Source organism: Phragmites australis, chromosome 10 (genome assembly GCF_958298935.1).
Source record: "Phragmites australis chromosome 10, lpPhrAust1.1, whole genome shotgun sequence".
Taxonomy (NCBI): Eukaryota; Viridiplantae; Streptophyta; class Magnoliopsida; order Poales; family Poaceae; genus Phragmites; species Phragmites australis.
In genome coordinates, this window is record NC_084930.1 from 568,300 (window position 1) to 583,299 (window position 15,000).

A 15,000-nucleotide genomic window follows, 5' to 3' on the forward strand; every position below is an offset into this window, starting at 1 on the left:
GGATCGAAAAATATACCACAATATGTATATAATATATGAAAACATTTTTCCTAGATAGAACAAGTCATAAGGAAACTAGCAAAATTGGATTCATCAATTTTGGACTTATGATGAATTAACAGTGAATTAATGAAGCTTTAACCTAATTAATTAATATCAGAAATTTAATTAATTATTTCATGGCTGGGGATATTTTTAATAGGTAGACTAGGTTATTATGAAACCAACAAAAATTTGTTTCATAATTTTTGGAGCTACAAATAATTTATTATGAATTTTATAAGTTTTAGTAAGCAGTAACTGTGCTGTCTGGGTATACAGCGGTTAGACCGCAGGTATACTGGCGGTCAGACTACCAAGAATCACGGTTAGACCGCCGGAAACGCGATCAGACTACCCCCGTGTAGAAGGTTTTGTCCTCTGGCGGTCTGACCGATCTTGGGGTGGCGGTCATACCGCTGTGAGTCACTGGGGGCACTTTGGGAGCTCACTGGCGACGAAATCGACGACATTTGGAGTAGGGACTTGGACCTAGAGCATCACATTGACTTCCTCTACCATGTAGGACAACATGTATACGTTAAAATCAACCAAAACTCAGCTATTGCTTCTAATTCATAAAAAACTTATGAACTTCAAATCCTAGCTCAAAATTCGAAATCCAACCATCCAAAAGGCGGGTTCTTGTCATGGGAGTTTAGGGGACTCACCCAATGGCCTTTACCGAGGTTGTGGACCACCGATTGAAGGAGAAAACGGAGGGAAAGCTCGGAAGGCGAAGAAATCCAGTGTTCTTCACATTTCAACCCTAAACACCAAAAGACACCAAATCCGGTTCAAATCCTCCAGGAAAACAAAAATGAATTGGAGGGATGGATAGCTCATGAGCTTGTGATCGCGTGAGTACCACATGCATACCTTAATTCCTCCTCTTGAGCTCGGATTTGAGGGAGGAAGAGAGAGTTTGAGAGAGAGGGGGTGAGAGGGGGCTGCTCCCTTGTTTTGGCTAGTTGGGAGAGGTGAGAGGCACGGGAGTGGGAGTGAGGGAGCAGGTGGGGCTGCTGCCCAAGTGGAGGCAGAGATGGTGGGGCTGGCCGGTGGGCCCACGTACAAGAGAGAGAAGTACGTTTGACTGCGAATTCAATTCCTTTCTCTCATCCAAATGATTTCAAACGAATTGCATTAGTATCACCAAATGAATTACAAAAAATTAAACATAATGCTTAAGAAGCATAATCATGCTTAATAATGTGATTATGGAATTTGGGACGTGACAGCTGGTCGTGGGTTTGTGTGAAGGCGTAGCAAGATTGGTCGCTGGAGGCCTTGTACTGGTCGTGGTAACCCATCAATCGATTAGCTTTTTAGGAGGCATGTTCCCCTAGCTGTTTGCACCCTTCGTTGACCCTATTAGCTGGGGTACCTGTCAGTGTATTAGGAACTAGGGGTCCCTGAGTCCCGAGACCGGGCCGGCCATCCGCCCTGTGTCACCATCCCACGAGGTCCACCCTGCAGGATAAGAAGAAACTAAGTCCCGGGAGAAGGTGCTCGGGGCCGCAGCCTCTGGTTCCCGACCACCCCAGTTCCCCGATGATCCGCAGAGTCCAAGTACCGGGAAGGTAGTACTCGGAAGGGTTCTCACTTACCCTCGAGCACTGTAGTCCCCCGATGATCCAAACAGCCAAGTGCTCGGGAGAGAGTGCTCGGGGCTGCACGTGGCAGCCCCCGAGGACTCGGTTCCCCGAAGGTCTCCCCCAAGTTTTCGGGAGAGAATGCTCGGGGCTGCACGTGGCAGCCCCCGAGGACTCGGTTCCCCGAAGGTTTCCCCCAAGTGCTCGGAAGAGAGTGCTCGGGGCTGCACGTGGCAGCCCTCGAGGACTCGGTTCCCCGAAGGTCTCCCCCCAAGTGCTCGGGAGAGAGTACTCGGGGCTACACGTGGCAGCCCCCGAGGACTCGGTTCCCCGAAGGTCTCACCGAAGTGCTCGGGAGAGAGTGCTCGGGGCTGCACGTGGCAGCCCCCGAGGACTCGGTTCCCCGAAGGTTCGCGCAAGATCGTCCGACGACCCGAAGGGTCCCATCGGCGGGGTGTTAGCCAGTCAAAGGCCCAATGCCGCATTTAATAGGCACGCGCGGCCTGACATCCTGACATCCTGACATTCTCAGCTGCCCACGCCCTAGTGTCAGACCCTGCCATGCTTTGGCAGGGGGGCGTGGGTCCATTAAATGAACGGGTCCCGTCCCGTTTCATCCGGGTGCCTCGGGATAACGTTGCCAGAATCGAAGCACTCCGCCTGCCACCCTGCCCTGGCAGAAGAACAAGACAGGGTGGGCGCGCCGAGCACCTCCGTGGCTGCCCGGTGGGCCCTCTTAATGGCGCCGGAGGACATCCACAGTGGCGGGTGGTCGGATGCACGCCGCATTTTTCCACCGCCCCTGTCACTTCGCCAAGACGGAATGATGACGCCTTTCTCCGTGACGCCTTGGCACTCGCGCCCCCTCTTTTCCATTCAGGATAAGTCGAGGTCGGCGCGCCTATAAAAGGAAAGGATGGAGAACACATAAAGACAACCCCCCAGACCCCAGACGAAAAGCGAGCCCCAGTTCGAGATTCAGGTAAAAAAGGTTCAGGTTCAAGACAAGATGAGACGATAGAACAAGAACATTGCAAACAAGCTCGAGCAAAGCTAGAACACGGGAGCCTCAAGCTCTCTGTAGACAGCACACCCTTGTAACCAGATACATCCTTGAAGAATTCCCTTCAAGGAAAGATATAGCGCTCACACAGGAGTAAGGTGTTACGCCCCCGTGCGGCCCGAACCTGTCTAAACCCCGGTGCATCCATCTTTTTTGCACTAGGTCGATCATCCCCCACCACCAGCCGCTGCATTTATTTCCGTTCCCATTTATTTCCCCGACGAGCTCGTTCAGGATCATCCCCCCGCCGAATCTTTAAAAAGGGGTCTCTCGAGATCCCTGCGACAGGAGTTCATCCTCCGACAGCTGGCGCGCCAGGTAGGGGTGAGTATCCCTGGATTTGTTTGCTTGCTTTTTTCCACAGGAAAAGATGGCTGGTGGGCACCGTCTCCAGCGTTCCGGCTCCACTTCCAGTGACGGAGTGCTGCCCGACTCCCGGGAGAGCCCAGTCGCTGCTGCGTTCCAGCAGCAGCCGCTATCCACGTGCGCGGTTTTTCCCGCTCAAGGGGATCAAGGCGTTGGGCCCAACAAGGCCGCCGCCGCCGCTGCCGATGCACTTTCCGACCCCTAGCAGGAGGTCGGGACCCCAGCCACTAGGGCCGCCTCGGGACCGCATCGGGTGCCACCTCGGCGCAGGCTCGCATTCAGCGAGGCCGGCCCAGGGAGCGCGCTGCTTGCAGCGCATGCTCTCCTCAGGCACCCGCCCGTTCAGGCCACGCCGAACACTCCGGAAGGCCGGTGGATCCAAGATGTCGTCGCTTTGGTTGGCACAGCTCGCCGCCAGGTGCAGGCCGGTAGTCCTCGCACCACCTCTCAGCGTGACGCCGCCAGAGCCGGCTCCTCAACGGGCAACGTCCGCACGGGCCGAGGGGCCTCCAGGCAGAGTGCCGTCCCCCTGGCCGTGTCCGAAGCCCGGGACCTCCGCTTGCGTCTTGACGAGCGGAGGGGCCACGAGGACGCCCGAGTTACTCTCGAGCGCCAGCGGGAGACCCGGCAGGGGGTCGGGGCAGAGGACCAGGCTTCCTCTCTCCCGGCCCAAGGCCACCGGGAATCCCCGGCTCGCCGCCACTCGCCACCAAGGACCCCCACTCGTGCTGCGGGGTACGGCACCGGCTGCCGTGCCTTCACCACCGAGCTCCGCCGGGTCAGGTGGCCTTCCAAGTTCCGCCCCGAGCTGCCGGAGAAGTACGACGGGTCCATCGACCCCATCGAGTTCCTCCAGATCTACACAACGGCCGTCCAAGCATCCGGAGGCAGCGAAAAGGTGATGGCAAATTATTTTCATGTTGCCTTGAGGGGCTCCGCCCGCTCTTGGCTTATGAACTTACCCCCAGGGTCTATAAGCTCCTGGGATGACCTTTGCCACCAGTTTGTGGCCAATTTTCAGGGCACATTTACGCGCCCCGGCTTGGAGTGCGACCTCCACGCCGTCCAACAGCAGGAAGGGGACACGCTACGGCGCTTTATACAACGCTTCAGCCAGGTTCACAACACTATTCCGCGAGTGACCCCCCATGCTGTTATTGTTGCTTTCCGGCAGGGAGTCTGCGACGAGCGGATGCTCGAAAAGCTAGGTACGCACGAGATCGAGACCACTGCGGAACTCTTCGCACTGGCCGATAAGTGCGCCAAGGCTGCGGAGGCCAGGGCGTGGCATGCTCCTCGCCCCGCCTCCGACCAGCCAAGTTCTTCCCACTCCGACAAGCGGGAAAAGAAGAAGAGAAGGAAGCGCGAGGCCGCTCCCGTTGAGCCGACCCAGGTCCCCGCCCATAGGGCGCCGCAAGAGCCCGACCGCCGGCAAGAGCGCCGGCCGGGCGTCGACCGACGTCCCGCAAGGGCCCCTGCTAGGGCTCCTCCTCGGGCCCCCGTGCCCACGAGGGCTCCGGCACCAGCTAGGGCACCGGCTCCCGCAAGAGCCCCGGCCCCCGGCCGAGCTCCTGCTCCAGCGAGGGTCCCCGCTCCCGCGGGGCCCGAGCCAGGTAAATGGTGTCCCATACACCAGACCAGATGGCACGACCTCACGGAGTGTCGTACGGTCAAAGGACTCGTGGAGCAGTGCCAGAGGGAGCGCGACGAGTCCCGCGGAGGAGGCAATGCTGAGGTCGCCCCCGACAACACCGAGCTCGGCTTCCAAGAGCCCGAGCACGCCGTCGCCTTCATCGACGGAGGCGCCTACACGCCTTGCTCGCGCCGTGGCATCAAGGTCATGCGACGCGAGGTGTGCTCAGCAACCCCGAGCGAGGAGGCCGCAAGGCCCCTGAGGTGGTCGGATGCTCCGATCACGTTCAGCATGGTTGATCACCCCGCCAGTACTGCAGCCGTGGGGCGACTACCTCTGGTAGTGTCTCCCACTATCTGCAATGTTAAGGTCGGCAGAGTGCTAATCGACGGTGGTGCCGGCCTCAACCTCCTCTCCAAGGAGGCTTTCGAGAAGCTGCAGGTGTCCTCCAGGCGCCTAAAGCCATCGCTCCCCTTCTGCGGAGTGACCCCCGGGCACTCCCTGCCCCTCGGGCAGGTCGAGTTGCCTGTGACGTTCGGGAGCCGGGACAACTTCCGCACGGAGTGCGTCCTCTTCGACGTCGCGGAGCTCCCTCTCCCCTACAACGCCATCCTCGGGCGTCCGGCGCTCGCCAAGTTTATGATGGCCGTGCATTACGCATACCTCACGGTTAAGATGCCGGGCCCCACGGGCCCCATCTCCGTGATCGCCGACTCTGGCGGCGCCGTCTCCTGCGCTAAGCAGTCATACATGGCTCTGGTCTCAGCGTAGGCCGAGGTCGATGGCTCTACAGGGGGCCCGGGACCCTCTTCATCCAAACCCCGACTCGCTGCCGACGCCTCTGTTCCAACGAAGGAGGTCGTGGTGGGCGAAGACGCTACCCAGGTCGTCCGGATCGGCGGTGACCTGGGCAGCAAATAGGAAAGCGCGCTCGTCACCTTCCTCCGGGCTAACGCAGACGTGTTTGCCTGGCAACCGTCCGACATGCCCAGGATCCCTAGGGAGGTGATTGAGCATCACTTGGCGGTGCGTCCGGACGCCCGCCCGGTGAAGCAGAAGGTCCGGCGGCAGGCGCCTGAGCGCCAGGAGTTTATCCGCGAGCAGGTCAGCAAGCTCCTCGACGCCGGATTTATCCGAGAAGTCCTTCACCCCGACTGGCTAGCAAACCCAGTCATCGTCCCGAAGGCCAACGGCAAGCTCCGCATGTGCGTGGACTACACCGACCTAAATAAGGCTTGCCCTAAAGATCCCTTCCCCTTACCTCGCATTGATCAAATTGTAGATGCAACTGCGGGATGCGATCTTTTATGCTTTTTAGATGCAAACTCTGGGTATCACCAGATTCGCATGGCCGTAGGGGACGAGGAAAAAACTGCTTTTACCACTCCGTTGGGGACTTATTGCTACATATCAATGCCTTTTGGCCTACGCAACGCTGGATCTTCCTTCCAGCGCGCTATTCGTATTACCCTTGACTCGTAGGTTGGCCGCAACGTCGAAGCTTACATCGACGATCTCGTGGTCAAAACCTGAGACCGCGCCACCCTGCTCGAGGACCTTGCCGAGACTTTCAACAGTCTCCGCTCTACCCGCCTCAAGCTCAACCCGGAGAAGTGTGTCTTCGGGGTACCGGCGGGCAAGCTCCTTGGTTTCTTGGTCTCTAGCCGAGTAATTGAAGTCAACCCAGAGAAGATCCGGGCCATCGAGCAGATGCGACCCCCGGCTCGACTCAAGGAGGTCCAGCGTCTCGCCGGCTGCATGGCAACCCTCGGGCGCTTCATCTCCAAGCTCGGGGAGCGAGGGCTCCCCCTCTTCAAGCTTCTAAAGAAGTCCGGTCGTTTCGACTGGACGCCGGAGGCCGAGCAGGCCTTCCGTGACTTAAAGAAGTACCTCACTTCGCCACCCGTGCTGGTGGCTCCCTCTCAAGGTGAGCCCCTACTGCTCTACGTTTCGGCCACTCCTCAGGTCATGAGCATAGTGCTGGTGGTGGAGCGCGATGAGTGTTTAGGGCTGGGTGCTGGGTCCCAGCTCCCAGAGGCCCCCGACCACTCACCTGTCCTCGCGACTCCCCCTGGGCAAGGGTTCGAGCCCGAGCACCCTGCTCCTCCCAGCCAGGGAGTTGAGCCCGAGTGCCCGGCCAGCCCTGACCGTGCCGCCGAGCCTGGGGGCTGCAGCAGCCCCCCGGGTGGAGCCCGCCGGGTGCAGCGACCGGTATACTTCGTCAGTGAAGTCCTCCGGGAAGCCAAGACAAGATATCCCCAGGCTCAGAAGCTGCTCTATGCCGTGCTCGTCGCTTCCCGGAAGCTGCGCCACTACTTCCAGGCGCACAAGGTCTCGGTGGTTACCACGTATCCACTGGGGCCCATTCTCTGGAACCGGGAAGGCACCGGGCGCGTTGTCAAATGGGCAGTAGAGCTGGCGGAGTTCGACCTACACTTCGTCAGTCGCCAGGCAATCAAAAGCCAGGCGCTCTCCGACTTCTTAGCAGAGTGGACGCCCGTCCCCTACATCGTCCCAGAAGAGATCTCAGCCTATCCCGGGCACGACGCGCCCGGGTACTGGGTCATGCACTTCGACGGCTCCCTCTCGCTGAAAGGCGCAGGGGCCGGAGTGGTTCTCACCTCCCCAACGGGTGAAGAGCTCCAGTACGTCGTGCAGTTGCAGTTCCGCGCATCCAACAACATGGCGGAATATGAAGGTCTCATCGCCGGCCTTCGGGCTGCGGTGGGGCTCGGGATTCGTCGCCTCCTGGTCAAAGGGGACTCCCAACTGGTCGTCAACCAGGTATCCAAGGAGTACCAGTGCACGGATCCTCAAATGGTGGCGTACGTGGCTGCGGTCAGGAAGCTCGAGAGGCGCTTCGATGGCCTGGAGTTGCGGCACATCCCTCACCGCGACAACACTCTGGCCGACGAGCTCTCCCGCCTGGCCTCCTCACGTGCACGCGTCCCTGCCGGAGTCTTTGAAGAAAGACTCGCACGGCCTTCCGTCCTGCCTGCCGAACAGGATGAAGGGGAAACCTCGAACTCAATTCAGGGGACCCCGGCGGTGCCCTCAGTGGGAAGCCCCGTCAGGGCACCGCCGTCCGGCGAGCGCGCTGCGCTCGCCGAATGTTCTCAAGATGCCTCGTGGATGTCTGACATCCGAGGGTACTTGAAAGAAAAGTTCCTACCCGGGGATGAGGCGTCTGCCAAAAGAGTTGCTCGGCAGTCCAGACGCTATGCCATAGTAGATGGGGATCTCTACCGGCGTAGCGCAGGAGGTGTCCTCCTGAAATGCATCTCTCGGGCAGAAGGCGGCGATCTTCTCGCTGAGGTCCACGAGGGCGAGTGCGGTGGCCATTCATCGTTCCGCACGCTGGTCGAGAAGGCCTTCCGGTAAGGTTTCTACTGGCCTACAGCTCTCCAGGATGCTTCCGAGCTGGTTCAGCGCTGCAGGGCGTGCCAGTTCCACGCAAAGCAGATTCACCAGCCAGCTCAGGCTCTTCATACCATTCCCCTGTCATGGCCTTTCGCGGTCTGGGGTTTGGACATTCTGGGTCCATTCCCCCGAGCAATCGGGGGCTATGCATACCTATATGTCGCCATCGACAAGTTCACCAAGTGGCCGGAGGCGGTCCCAGTCATCAAGGTGACCAAAAACACGGCGCTCCAGTTTATCCGCGGTATCAGCAGCCGCTTTGGCGTTCCGAACCGGATCATCACCGACAACGGCACCCAGTTCACAAGTGCCCTGTTCGGGGACTATTGCGAAGACCTCGGCATCAAGCTCTGCTTCACCTCCGTCGCTCATCCTCGGAGTAACGGGCAGGTCGAGCGCGCCAACGCGGAGATACTGAAGGGCCTCAAAACCCGAACCTATAACGTGCTCGCTAAGCACGGGAAGGGATGGGTGGGCGAGCTGCCAGCCGTGCTGTGGGCTAATCGGACTGCGCCAAGCCGCGCCACCGGGGAGACTCCGTTCTTCCTCATCTACGGCGCCGAGGCAGTCCTCCCCTCCGATCTCACTCTGGGCTCCCCTCGAGTGCATGCGTATTCTGAGGGTGAGCAGGAGCAACAAAGGCGCGACGACGTGGACTACCTGGAAGAGCGCCGGCGGCGTGCCGCCGTCCGGGCGGCTCGGTACCAGCAGAGTCTGCGGCGTTATCATCTGTGCCATGTCCGGGCCCGGTCTCTCGAGGTGGGGGACCTAGTTCTCCGACGCGTCCAGTCGCGCGAAGGAATGAATAAGCTGTCCCCTATGTGGGAAGGTCCCTTCACCGTGATCGCGGTCCCGCGGGCAGGTTCTTTCAGGTTAGTGACAGAGGAAGGACAGCCACTCCCGAACCTGTGGAACATCGAGCATCTCCGGAGGTTCTACCCGTAGATGATCGTGCTCGCGGCTCAAGTCAATCAGGCCGGGGGCTTCCTCCGGCCCAAGCAGCCCGAGGGCTCCACCCCTTGGGTAAGTCGCCGTCGCCCAACCTTGTAAATATTGCACATTCAGTATTTCAATAGATAATCGCTATGTCGAAATCTTTTTCTGGATTCCGTATGTTTAATCTGTCTGGTGAGGTGCTCGGTTGTGCGAGAAAAAAGTTTGCTCTCTCATTTTCCCCGCTGATAAAAGAATCCCAATCGGTATGCATGCGAGCAGTCGCCGCTGACTTACGTCCGGCATGGTAGGCCGTGGTGTTCGGTGTCGTGACAGGCTCCCGGGCACTACCGAGTTTTGGGGTGCTCTGGGTAATCCCATCGCTCGAGCTTCTCGAGTAGTCCGGAGCTCAGGCCCCCGGAGCGGGCTGTCGGTGCTCGGTCTGGTCTGTCATACCCGGGTGCCACCGAACCATAGGACCTCTGGGTTATGCCTCTGTCCGCTCTTGTCCACCGGTTTGGGTATTCAAGAGGTCTCGGGTCGAAAACGAGAGCAGTCTAAAACAAGTACCGCACTAACAGAGCGCACCAGACAAAGAAATTCTATATTCTCTCTTAAGTCACAGGCTAGCAATCACGAGCAGTTCGACTGCGAGGGCTTCAATGCCCCGGTCTCTGGTCGGCCCCAAGGGTCCTCGGGTGGTCCTACCACTTAGGCATGAGTAGTCGAGATCACCCGACCCCGGGAGCCTCGTATGCCTCTCGGCGCTCGGGCGCTCCGCTGAAAGAACCAAGTCCCCGGGCACCCTGAGCTCGGAAGCACACCCCTCCTGGATCGGTTGGTCGGAAGGCCGACAGCTGTCCGGTGAGTGGTTATATTCAGACAAGTCCGCTTTTAGTAAATTTATGTTCACGAGTCATTCTCGGGGGCTCTCGCGCTTTAATCTGTTCGGCGAGGTGATCACCTCGCGCGCAAAACCCTGCCGCGTGTCTACTTTTTCCTGGAACAACAGAGCGGTTTGTAGAAAGGAGTACCGCGTGTACGGTAATGTCTGACCGAAGCCCTTCGTGGTGGTCGTGGTGTTCGTTCCACTTTTACGGACCCCGAGCACTACCGAGTCCTCGGGTGCCCTGGGTAATCCTATCGCTCGAGCTGCTCGAGTAGTCCGGAGCTCAGGCCTCGGGGGCGGGCTGTCAGTGCTCGGTCCGGTCCATCTTAAGCCCGGGCACCACCGGACCACGAGGACTCTTGGTCACATTTTCGCCCGCACGCGTCTCCCATCTACTAACTGAGTGGTCGCAAAGTGAAAAAGTGTTCACCGGGCACGGCGTGTTCTGTGCTGGATCGATCTATCTCCCAGGCAAGGAAGTTCGTGTCTTTGTTTTTTAACTTAGACAATGCGGACTCGCGAGAGCTCGAGGGCTGACTGCGCCAACAACAGCGATCGGGACAACTTCGTTCTCGGGGATGGGAAGGTCGGGAACGGCCCGACTGAGTACTCCCCGGGACTTCAAGGCAAAACATCAGAAGAAACATCAAACACTCAGAGAAATTGGAGTTGCGAGCCCAAAGAAAAGCTGCCATTATATTCACAAGGCATATACAAAGCGTTTCTAAGGGATCACTCCTATATTTACATTCATCAAGACAACAAAAGAAAGAAACAGCTACAAAAGATCTAGTCGGCGTCGGAGGCGTCAGCTAAGTCCTCTGAGTCGTCCCCGGGGGCTGGCGGCGGTGGCACCTCCCACCTGAAGCCGGCCGCCACCACGGCGGCGGTACTCCGGACCGCTTCCCGGGCGGCCTCTCCCTCAGCTTCGACCACTCCCTCCCGCGCCGGCTCCAGCGGGAATTTCGGGTCCCTGCTTCGGTAGCAGGCCAGGACGTGCTCGGCCACTGCATGTGCCAAGCCACGTCCCTCCGGGGCGACAAGTTCTTGGACCGCCCAAGGCAGGGCCTCAAGGCGCTCGTAGACCTGCTGGAGCCCCAGCACTTGTCGTGCAGGGCTGTCGCTCTTCTGGTCTTCAACGAGCCGCCCAAGACCGCCCTTCTCTACGGCCCGCCGCATCCGCCGGAGTATATCTTCCAGCATATGCTGCAGGTTGACCCGCGAGACAAAAGCGGTCTCGAGCTTCTCCTTGGCGGCCCGCAGCTGCGCCTCAAGTCCCTGGTCCCCGACCGGACCAGAAGAACCGCCAACGGTTGCGGGGCCGACAGCCTGCTTCGTCCTGGCCACCATCTCGGATAAGGCGCGTTCACGGGCGGTCAGTTCCGCCTCGAGCTTCGCGTTCTCCTCCGCCCGGGTAGCAGCGGCGGCTGCCGCCGCAGCAGCCTCGCCCTCTCGACGACTCAGTTCGCCTTCTCGGCGACTCAGCTCGCCCTCCCGCCGGGCCAGCACATCCTCCTGCTGGGCCACCGAATCCTCCCGAGCGCCGAGGTCCGCCGCCGACAACTCATTATCCACCTCCCGAAGGGAGACGTCCCCCTCCCAGCGGCAGATGTCCTCTCTGATTTTTTGGAGGTCGTCTTCCCAATGCTGGAGGTCGGCACGCGTCTTCTCGGCCGCGCCCTCCCGGCGGGTCAGCTCGGCTTGCCGCTCCTCCGCCGCCTGCTCCCGAGCTGCGACTGCCACCTCCCTCTCCTGCGCGTGCCCCATCCTGGCAAGGGCCTCGGCAGCTTGCTGCCTCGACGCCTCAGCCAGGCGGGCGGCGTCTTCTCGTTCCCGCACGGCCTTCAAAATTTCTTGTTCCCGCGCGACTTCCGCGCGGGTGTCTTCTAGGAGCTTCTGCTCCCGCGCGGCCGCCGCGCGGGCCTCCTCCTGGGCACCTGCCAGCTGCGCCTTCTCCGATGCCAGGCGGGCGCGCTCGGCCTCGAGCTCCCCCTCCTTGGCGTTCACCGCCGCGCCCAGCCACCCAACCGCTGCCTGGACGCCTTCGATGGCGGCCAGGAAGGGGTCGACGGGCTGGCCGGGCACCGGTGGGGCCCAGGCCTCCCCGCAGATTGCCTCTGGGGGGGACCGAGCTCTCTGCAGAGCCCTGCACCACCATCTGGCTATGATCATGCTTCGCACTCTCTACAGAGATATCTCTAGATACAATCAGCTAGAAACTCAAGAAGAAGAACAAGAGGAAACAGGCAGGAAAGCTTGTTCATGGAGATGTGTTCCGTCCTCCAACCAAATCTGACTTACTCTGAGTTTATGCTGGCACTTGTGTCCAATTCTTTGGCATGCTGCTAGTTACTATGATTTTTGCTGTGTTGGGTTTCCTTTCTCCATCAAACCGTGGAGGACTGATGACTGCAATGCTTCTTGTTTGGGTCTTGATGGGGTTGCTTGCTGGCTATGCCTCTTCACGTCTCTACAAGATGTTCAAGGGTTCAGAGTGGAAGAAAATTACCCTGCAAACGGCATTCCTGTTTCCAGGCGTAGCATTCGTTATTTTCTTCATCTTGAATGCTCTTGTATGGGGGAGAAGTCATCTGGTGTTGTTCCTTTCACCACTATGTTTGCCTTGGTCCTCCTCTGGTATGGCATCTCAGTACCTCTTGTTTTTGTTGGGAGCTATCTTGGCTTCAAGAAACCCGCCATGGAACCTCCAGTGAAGACAAACAAGATTCCACGACAGATCTCCGAGCAAGCTTGGTACATGAATCCAATCTTCACCATTGTGATTGGTGGCATTCTCCCATTTGGAGCAATTTTCATTGAACTATTTTTCATCCTCACCTCCATCTGGCTGCACCAGTTCTATTACATCTTTGGCTTCCTCTTCCTCGTATTTGTCATCCTCATCATCACTTGTGCCGAAATCACAATCGTGCTCTGCTATTTCAACTGTGCAGCGAGGACTACATGTAGTGGTGGAGGTCTTACCTCACTTCAGGATCCTCTGCAGTGTATCTCTTCTTGTATGCTGGTTTCTACTTCTTCACGAAGCTGCAGATTACTAAGCTGGTGTCTGGCATCCTGTATTTTGGATACGTGCTTCTTGCATCCTATGCCTTCTTTGTTCTGACCGGCGCAATTGGTTTCTGCGCCTGCTTCTGGTTCACAAGGTTGATTTACTCGTCAGTGAAGATTGATTAGGTGCCAACACGACAGAGAATAGCACATGTTTCAGAGTCTGAGTCATGAGAACTGTATGATTAATGTGAATTGGGGAATTGTTCCCCCTATTTTCTTCAGTTTTTTCAGGAAAGTTGCTTTTTTTAGGATTTAGTTTATGAATGATTTATGTTTGTTGTGGTCAGATGATACACCGTAGTGATTTGAAACTGAGAAAATATAAGGGCAACACATTGTGATGGAGTTGTTTCTTTTGACAATTTTTCTGTGGATCACTGTATAAATTCAATTCATTATGGCCAGTACGCTTGTACTGGTTCAGTTGCCGGTAAGGCTCCAGCACAAGTACCATGAAATACCCTGATAGCAACAATGTAACCACAGTTCTTCAAAATAATAGCTGTCGTTTTACTTTTAAGCTTGTCTTGCCAGCAATGGGCGTCTTGTGTGCTCGAGTGCTGACATTTATATAAGTGCGATTTTATCATAATTCTACCTCCCAAAGTTTGCTTGGAGTGTCAGTAATTCATTATGAAGATGCTCCGATTTTTTTTTCTGAACTAAAGATGCTCCAATCCTGGCAAGCATGATTTCATCTCGGGTATACAGGACCGAGTGGTGGAATTATAAGTGCTGCTGCTACTGATTTCGACAAGACCAGAATGGAGCAGCTTGCCGGAGTTGCTTCTCTTTTGGCTCTGAGCTTCATTCCTCTATTGTGAATTTGTGATCGGTGGAGTCGCCCATGCTCCATCTCGTTCCAGCTGGGAGTGGACGGCGCCGCCAGAAAACGGTGGCCAGAGCGGGCGGGTGGCCGCTGGCGCTGGGAGCCAGCCGTGGCGCGTAAACGATTCAACTCCCGCCAAATCTGCAGAAATCCCATGGTGACCAGGCCAAAAGTGGGCCACAATCCGCAGCGAAATCATACTACTCGAGCCTGACATCAACATCATTATTGCTGCTGCAGCGGCGGCTGTCTCCTTTCCTCCGCCGCACAGCACTCCCACCATTCTTTCTCCTCCTCGTCGCTCTTCTGCCCACAAACCACGGCCGTCTCCGTGACCCTGAGCTTGCCCAGCGCTACAATGGCGCGGCTCCTGGTCGTGGCCGTGCTCGCCGTCTTCGCGATTGATCTCTGCGCCGCGACGGACCACATCGTGGGCGCGAACCACGGGTGGAATCCCAACATCAACTACTCCCTCTGGTCCGGCAACCAGTCCTACGTCGGCGACCTCATCTGTAAGCTTAGCTTTGCCGCTTCTCTTACTTCTCATTCGTTCAATTATCTCGACCAGTAGAAAGCACAAACCAAACAAGAAATCCTTCACCCTGCTGGATTAGATCCACTTCGTAGTGAGTGATGTGTGGTTTGTTGGGTGCAGCGTTCCGGCACCAGAAGGGGACGCACAACGTGTTCGAAGTGAACCAGACGGGGTACGACAATTGCACCATGGCCGGGGTCGCCGGCAACTGGACCTCCGGCAAGGACTTCATCCCGCTCCCCGAGCCCCGCCGCTACTACTTCATCTGCGGCAACGGATTCAGCCAGCAAGGCATGAAGGTCGCCATCACCGTCCACCCGCTCCCTCACAACGCCTCTGCCGCCGATGGCTCCATGCGCCGCAGCGGCACCGGCGCACTGGACGAGGCCACAGCGCCTGGCACGAGGCGCCGCCGGCGTGGCTGGCAGCGCTCGCGGTCGCCGTGGCAGCAGTCGCTGCTTAATGTTAGGAGTTTGATTCCCAGCATCTTGCCATCTTTTGAACAGTTTTCCTGTGTCTTGCTATCCATTTCCTAGGGACTTCTAATTGAACATTAGTTCTGCATCAACTTTAAAGCTTTTCCGCAAGCAATCATTGCTACATCTTCAGCGAATCGATTTAAATCA

The 15,000-nt window shown here is 57.7% G+C and overlaps 2 pseudogenes; both read left to right on the top strand.

Moving 5' to 3' along the window:
* Positions 1-12,097: 12,097 nt before the first annotated feature.
* On the top strand, positions 12,098-13,452 carry LOC133931419 (transmembrane 9 superfamily member 9-like; annotated as a pseudogene).
* Positions 13,453-14,111: 659 nt separating this feature from the next.
* On the top strand, positions 14,112-14,905 carry LOC133883455 (mavicyanin-like; annotated as a pseudogene).
* Positions 14,906-15,000: the final 95 nt, after the last annotated feature.